This window comes from Sciurus carolinensis, unplaced genomic scaffold (genome assembly GCF_902686445.1).
Source record: "Sciurus carolinensis unplaced genomic scaffold, mSciCar1.2, whole genome shotgun sequence".
Taxonomy (NCBI): domain Eukaryota; kingdom Metazoa; phylum Chordata; class Mammalia; order Rodentia; family Sciuridae; genus Sciurus; species Sciurus carolinensis.
The window spans coordinates 2,640,486-2,648,361 of record NW_025920125.1 but is presented as its reverse complement, the minus strand read 5'-3'; the positions used below and the strand labels follow the sequence as shown (position 1 = coordinate 2,648,361).

Below are 7,876 nucleotides of genomic sequence, written 5' to 3'. Positions count from 1 at the left end.
AACGCAGGTGTGGTGAGCAGTGCAGTTGATGGGTGCCTGCAGGGCTTGATTGGAGACTGAATCAAGTGCATGGACTGCCATTCTTTCTTCATGGAATATTTGCCCATGATATCAGATGCACTTTTGTTGAAGTATTTTGAGGATGAACATTTTCAAGTCATTTTGAAATTTCCAAGCACTACATACATGGGATGCATCCTGCTTTCAACTTGGCGTTTACCTCTGTTGCTTGGATTTATCACAGGTATTTGCCTTCAATCTGTGTTAACTAGAAATCAAGTAAAGACATGAGGAGACAGGTTTACTGCAAGGTGGTTCTGGCCACTTCACTGATGTGTATCCTTGTGGATGCCTTCTTTCTACTGTACTTCAATGAATGTAACAAATGTGATGACAAGAAGGAGAGGTCCCTGTTGTCTGCACTGAGGGCTGTTATTTCAAAAAACCAGGAAGGCCCAGGAGAAATGGGAAAGGCTGCACTGATTCCTAAGAATGACCAGGAGAAAAATGAAAGAACTATTCAAAATCAATCAGTTTAAACTCATGGTCTGTGATTTGGTTGCCCTTAATAGAAATCTGCCAGATGTAAGATGGAAGGATGCAAGACAAAAGTCTACCTTGAAGAACTTCGAGACACAATGTAGTCATTGTGCTTCATCATGAAGCTTGGAGCACTCCCCTTAGAACTGTTTAGTGTTGTAAATCACTCCCCACACTTCCTGCTCTCTGAGGTCATCTTGGTAGATTATGCCAGTAAAAGTGATTGTCTCAAGTTGTCATTAGAAAATTACATGAAAAACTTAGAAGTAACAGTAAAAATTATCAGAATGGAAGAGCTGGGTTAATATGCTCATTTTCAAGGAGCAACTGCCTCATATGGGCAGGTCATAACTTTTCTGGATGCACACTGTGAATGTGCTTTTAGGTGGTTGGAGCTCTTGCTGGCAAGAATAAAGGAAGACAGGAAAAGTCGTATGCCATGTTATTGGTGTGATAAGCAATGATGCCTTTGAACACATGGCTGGGTCAGATATGACTTACAGGGGTTTTAACTGGAAGCTAAATTTCTGCTGGTATCTTGTTCCCCAAAGAGAAATGGATAGGAAGAAAGGAGACAGAATATTACCTGTCAAGACTCCTACTATTACTGGTGACCTATTTTCTGTTGCTAGAAACTCTTAGAATAGATAGAAATTTACAATTCAGAAATGGATATCTGGGATGGAGAGAATCTTGAAATGTCTTTTTGGATTTGGCAATGTAGAGGCTCTACATAAAAATTGAATGGAATTAGAGAATATCATGCTAAGTGAAATAAGCCCATTGCAAAAACCCAAAGGCCAAATGTTTTCCCAGATAAGTGGATGATGATACATAGTGGGGTTTGGGGGTGGGGGTTAAGAGAACAATGGATGAACTTTGGACTGTGTAGAGTGAAACGAGATGGGGGAGGGAGTGGGGGTATGAAAAATAATGGAATGAGACAGATATTATTACCCTATGTACATGTATGATTACATTAATGGTGTGAATCTACATCATGTACAACCATAGAAATAAAATGATATGCCCCATTTGTGTACAAATAAAAAAAGAATTTCATTGCTATGCCATCATATCTAACATTTTCATCACCAGGGAAATGAACTCAATATACATTCATTAAACTTTTATTTTAATTGAATTGCTAGATATCAGTCACTTCAAGTTATGACCCAAGGAATTGAGTCATAAGTAGGGAAGCTTTACATGCTTTTCATCTTAGAACACCTTGTATTCAAAATACATAAGCAGTAGACAAAAAAGAAGAAAAATCAGTCAGTGAGATTCTTACTAATAAGTTTCTGTATTTGACATTATTTTATGTGCCCATAAATTTGCTTCACACTAGTGTTTTATTCATAATAAATGTATTAAGCAGCTCAAAATAATTGGGTGCTGGGAGTGGGGCAGAGGGTGGAAGACTTGTCTTCTGGACCAGATGATTCCATTTTCTTGACCTTCATCTTTACTATAAAAACTCTTATATAAAGTGTTAATCATTTTGACTACATGCAACTGACCCCTCCACCTACACTCTTTTATAATGAAGAGACAGACATTTTCTGAAGGTTAGTAAAAGCTTGAATGGTTTTCATCAATAACATTCTTTCTACTCTTGACTTTGTATTGGTTCAATTCTAGAGAAGAAATCTACAAACTGGAGCATTTCAGATTTACTCCTAAAAACATAGACATCCACACTTGGAGGTCTTTGGGAATCCCTGAATTTTCTAAAATTGTAAGCAAAAGTTTGAATGTCAGGACATTTCTTATGAGGATAGACTCTGTAGTTAACATCAAATTTAGAAAGGCAGATCTGACTCCTCAGAGGCAGTGAATTACTACCTTAAATTGATCATGGCCTCTCAAATCAGTTGAGACCTGACAACAACCCCATTTTGCATTTCTTACTCTTCTTTCCCTTCATTTTCTTCTTGTCCTGACTAAAATGCCCCTGTATAATATTGTTCCTTAAAATTTAGAAGCTTAAACTCTTAAGGATTCTTTTTTTTTTTTTTTTTTTTGGTGGGGGTGCTTTGTAATTATAATAGTGAGGCTCACTATGTGATATTTGCACATGAACATAACTTGATTGGATCAATCTCATTCCCCTGTGTGATCCCTTTCCCACTCTACCCTTCTGAACCACTTGGTTCTACTCTACTGATCTCCCTTCTACTATTGCTATCATTATTATTTTAATTAGTACATCATAATTGCATATATAAGCCAGATTCACTGTGGTATAGTTAGACATGGACATAGCATAGTTTGATAGACTTCATTCTTCAGCACTTCCCCATTTTTTCTCTACCCCCTTGATCTTCATTTACTCTATTAGCCTCCCTTCTATTTTCATGAGATCTTCTTTTTTATATAACCTTTTATTTTCTCCATCTTTTTTTCTTTAGCTTCCACTTAGAAGACATTTGATGCTTGAGTCTGGCTTATTTCACTTAGCAGGATGTTCTCCAGGTCCATCCATTTACCAGCAAATGACATAATTTCATTCTTCTTTACACCTGAGTAAAACCCCACTCTCTTTATATACCACATTTTCTTTATGCATTCTTCTATTGACAGGCAGCTCTATGAACATTGATATACACATATCACCATAATTTGCTGATTTTAGTTCTCTAGGTTAACTGTTGAACAGTGGGATAGGTAGGTTATATGGAGGTTCCTAGTCATTTGAAGAATTTTTATACAGCTTTCCAGTGTGGTCATACTAATTTGCAGTCCCACCAATGATGTATAAGTTTGCATTTTCTCCAAGTCCTTGCTAGCAATGACTAAGATTTTTGTTCTTTATGGTTGCCATTCTAATTGAAGTGAGATAAAATTTCAGTGTAGCTGATATGCATTTCCCTTGTCACTAAGGATGTTTAAATTTTGCCATATATTTGTTGACTATTTGCATTGCTTCTTTTGAGAAATGTCTGTTCGGATCATTTGACTATTTATTGATTGGGATATTAGGGGGTATTTTTTGGTTTATCTTAAGATTTTTGGGTTCTTTATATAATTTGGATATTAATGCCCTTTCAGAAGAGTAATTGAAAAATATTATTTTATTTATCTCCCACTTTTTGATTTGTTAATCAAAAGACATATGTCAGCTAGTAAATGGTTAATGATAATTTTTTTAAAAATCTAGTTACTTCGTGTAAACTGAATTTGAAATAGTAGCACTTTAAATGATTGAAAGCTTATTATGGTCCCAGTGAAAATTCAAGAAAATGTAAACCTGCAAGAATTTCATGCTAGGGAAGAATTTTCGGACTATTCATATGGTTTGGATCTATAACATTATAGTGCCTAAAAAATTTAAAAAAACATAAAATATTACAAAACATTCCTTACCATAAGGAAATGAAAAGACTCAATTTTTCTTTCAAAAATATTTGCCTATGGTATAGAAAATGAAAACCATGATTGAATTTACAAAGCATTCCTTATTTCAAAAAACCCTCTTCCATGTTCTTTCCCATCTGAGTTAATGCAAATTCAACCTTCTAGATGCTCAGGTGAGAAATCTAAGATCACCTTTGACTTCTCTCTTTCTCATTTTTCTATTATCAAATTTATTTGATGCTACCTTTGAAATACAACCAGAAACCGATGTTTCCCACCATGTTCACTGTGGGTCACTGATTCCAAACTTTTTATTTGCAACATGCTTATCATTTGGTTTCCCACTTTTGCCACTCCTTGCCTCAATCTTTTCTCAATGGAACAGACATAGTGATTCTCTTAAATATCCATGATTGTGTCATTTCCCTGCACCCAGTCTTCAGATGATTTTTCACTTCTCCTCAGAGGATTTCAAGGTACTCATGACAACAGCCCTCTTCACAGACCCTTGCATCCTTCCTCACACATGAACACACCCTCCCTCTCACACACCCACATCTCATCTCTTACAACTCATTTTAGCTTCCTCTAACTGGTTACCAAGCAAGTTCCTACATTAGTGTATAGTTCCCTCTGAGGGACAGAGCTCTTACTCTCTTCAGATCTCTGTTCAAATATGACCTCATCAGTAAGGCACACCATGGTTCTGCTGCCCACCCTATCCCTGTACCTCTGACAAGTTATTTAGTTCCTCTCTTCTGTCTGCCCTTCCAACTCTCCCAGTCCCCCACTCCCATCATACATCCTAGAGTATGTTTTTGTTTGCCTTTTTATTTTTGTTTTTGCTTGTTTGTTTTTGGTTGCACTTGGGAATAGAGCCCAGGGCCTCACCAATATTGGGTAAGTACTATTACCAAGCTACACCCCCAGCCCAGTAAGTTCATTTTAAAGGTAGTGTATTTGTCAGTTTTTTTCACTGGGTATCCTGGTTGTCTGGGATAGTTCTTAGCACATACTAGGCACTCTTTAAATATTTCTTGGACTAATGAACTGAAAAGTGGCCAAGTGCTACTGTGTAAATTTTTATGTTAAATTTTAAGGTGCAGTAATATATTTATACAAGATTTGCATAACTTCATCTTCAAATGATAATATTCTTCCTAATATCCTGCAAATTAAAATATGGACTACATGTTGGTCTCTGTAATATAATATCCTGCCTCATATAAAATATGACATTTTATATAAATACTGTGATATTAAATAAATTACTTCATTAAGCTAAAAATAATTTCAATATTAATTTGCTGGATGTGTTCAACAAACCCCTGTAGATCTTAAGATTTTCAATTTTGGAGGGGGATATTACATTTTCTCAAAATTTTTATGTGTTTTCATAGTCTAATAAGTTGTTACTAAATTTATTTTGTAAGTGCAAGTCTATGAAGAAAAACAATTACAGAAAACTTAAAAACTTTAGAAATGATCTGTCCTTAGATTCTGTGTTTCTGGACAATAAAACTGATGCCCAAATAAGTAACAGTTTGCCTTGGGATCCTAAGGCTACAAGCAATGATGCCAGGACTCCTCATTGTCAATATATAACTTCATACTCTTGCTCTAAAATATTATAAAAAGGACATAACAGTGAGAAAAATCTTTATTAAAAATTTTGTTATTAGAACATTGATTATTTTGAATTATTTAAATTCTTACAATCTTTCATACTTACATAAAATCAGTTCTACAAAATAATAGCACAGGCAATAAGACCTGAAACAAAAAAAATTAATAAAAGAAAGTAAGAAAGAAAGAAAGAAAGAAAGAAAGAAAGAAAATAAATTTCCTAAAAACAGCATGATTACAGAACAATAGGACATTCTAGAATCATTGAGTAAACTGGGTTTCAGGGAAATAAAGCTAAGTCTCTTAAAGTAGCAAATTATGGAACAGTCTCTTCCATTTTCTTCATAAGTATCTTCAAGTTAAATGTAAGGATAGCCTGCAGTTTTCAGAGAATTATACCATCTATTATCATGAACATTGGTTAGTTCTGTGTTACTAAATTTCAAAGACTGCAGGGTAATCAGATTTTTCCAGGAAGGGGAACGTCCAAGACTCAGGTCAGCATCCTTGGGTCAGGAGAGTCTTCTGGGTGTGGGTACTGGGGGGTGAGGCACCCTCCCTCTGTCCAGCTGAGTTAGTCCAGAGGCCACAGCAGCAAGAGTGGCCACCAGAAGGCACCAGGGCCAAGGCTCAAGGTAGGTGTGGGGACACACAGTGTCCAGTGGTGGAACAAGTCATCTGGAGAGTTAGTGAGCTTCTCTTCTTGAGAAGAGCTCGGTGACACCTTGGCAGGTCTTTTGGGCTGTCCAAGCTTCAGAGAAAGAGGAATTGTGACAAAACCTTAGGGCTGCAGGCCATTCCAAGTCCAGCCTAATGCTCAGTACCTGGGAGACCCTGGCAGTTCTCTAGCCTCCCTGGGCCTCAGTTTCCTCATTGCAAAATGGGAACCATGATAATGACCTTGAAAGTGTGCATTCCCCATGAGACAAGGCAGAGTCAGCACTCAATCCAGGGCCCAGGATTGCTCCCAGTCAACCTTGTCTGTAGAGAGGGCTGTCCTTGCTCACAGCATCGGAGGTCCTCTCACCACCTGCTGCTCTTGCAGGCACTGAGCCCAAGCCTGGCCTTAGGGATGTGGCAAGCCCCGCCCAGGGGAAGGTCAACCAGGGACGGTGGGTGGTGTGCGGGACCCTCAGGACAGATTCTGATGACTTCCAGAGCTGGTGTGAATACCTGACCAAGTCAAGCTGTCCATATTCAGCCTTCCATCATGCAAGGCCACTGTCCCATTTCACTCACCAGCTGTGAACTTGAGTGAGTCATCTCTCTCCCCTGTGCCTCAGTTGCCCCATATGGCTCCTCACAGGGACACACACAGCATAGCTTCTAATTTACATGATGCACGTTCTAAATACCATACACTCAGTGGGACTTCAGGACCAGCCACTGATGACTGCTCTCATTAGTCCCCTCTGGCCACCCCACACCCTGTTGAGTTGTCCCTAACTGCCACCAGGGTCCCTGTCTCCTCCATCCAACAGCACCTGGAAGTTGTGCCAATAAGTACCTCCTTCACTAAACAAATGAACGAGGCAGGTCTCTGCCCATGTGAAGCTCAGGAGAGAACACTCAGACACTCCATATTCAAGCTGGATATCATTTAAATCACCAGGATGCCACCTGCCTGTGTCCCCTCAGGACTGTGTTTTCAGAGCTCAGAGTTTAATTGAAAACACCACATCTTCACCCAAGGCTGGTGGAAATCAAGCTCCTGCCCGCCTGCTCATTTTCAGCTCATCACCCCTGCCTGGCAAATGCCAGGGGATGGAGCACTTCAGGAGCAGGAGCAGACCCCTGGCAGTGGGTCAGGGAAGGACCATCAGTCACCTGCCTGCCTCCTTTTCTGCCCTCCACTGGGCCTTTCTCCTGCCTCAGCCAGGATGACCCTGCACTACAAATCAGGGGTGTCCTCCAGGCCACTTTTGACTCCCAGATTCCTGCTCATGCAGGTTAAAAGCTGAATTTCTTGTTGGGTTCACAAAGCCCTGGAGGACCTGAACCCACACTCTCTCCATCCTCCTCTCCCATCATTCCCTTCCACTTTGCTGACCATATCCCAGCCACACCAGCCACATTGCTGTATCTCCAATTAGTCCTTCCTGCCCCAGGACCTTAGCACATACTGCTGACTCTTCCTGGCTTGCTCATACCCCAGTCTTCACATGGTAAGTTCCACTACTTGCTTCAAGTATCTGCTCTCAGAGGCCTTATTTAAAAGATTTCCCTTGTCTTGAACTGTCTGCTCTTGCTTTACTTTTCTTCACTAAATTTCTTACTGTGAATAGCAGCCTTTGCAGCCACTGGCATACGAGTTTCTCTGATAGTCCCCCACCCCACGGTGCTGATGTCA

The 7,876-nt window shown here is 39.3% G+C and overlaps 1 pseudogene; it reads left to right on the top strand.

Annotated features, from left to right (window-relative positions):
• Window positions 1-287: 287 nt before the first annotated feature.
• On the top strand, window positions 288-1,277 carry LOC124973900 (polypeptide N-acetylgalactosaminyltransferase 13-like; annotated as a pseudogene).
• Window positions 1,278-7,876: the final 6,599 nt, after the last annotated feature.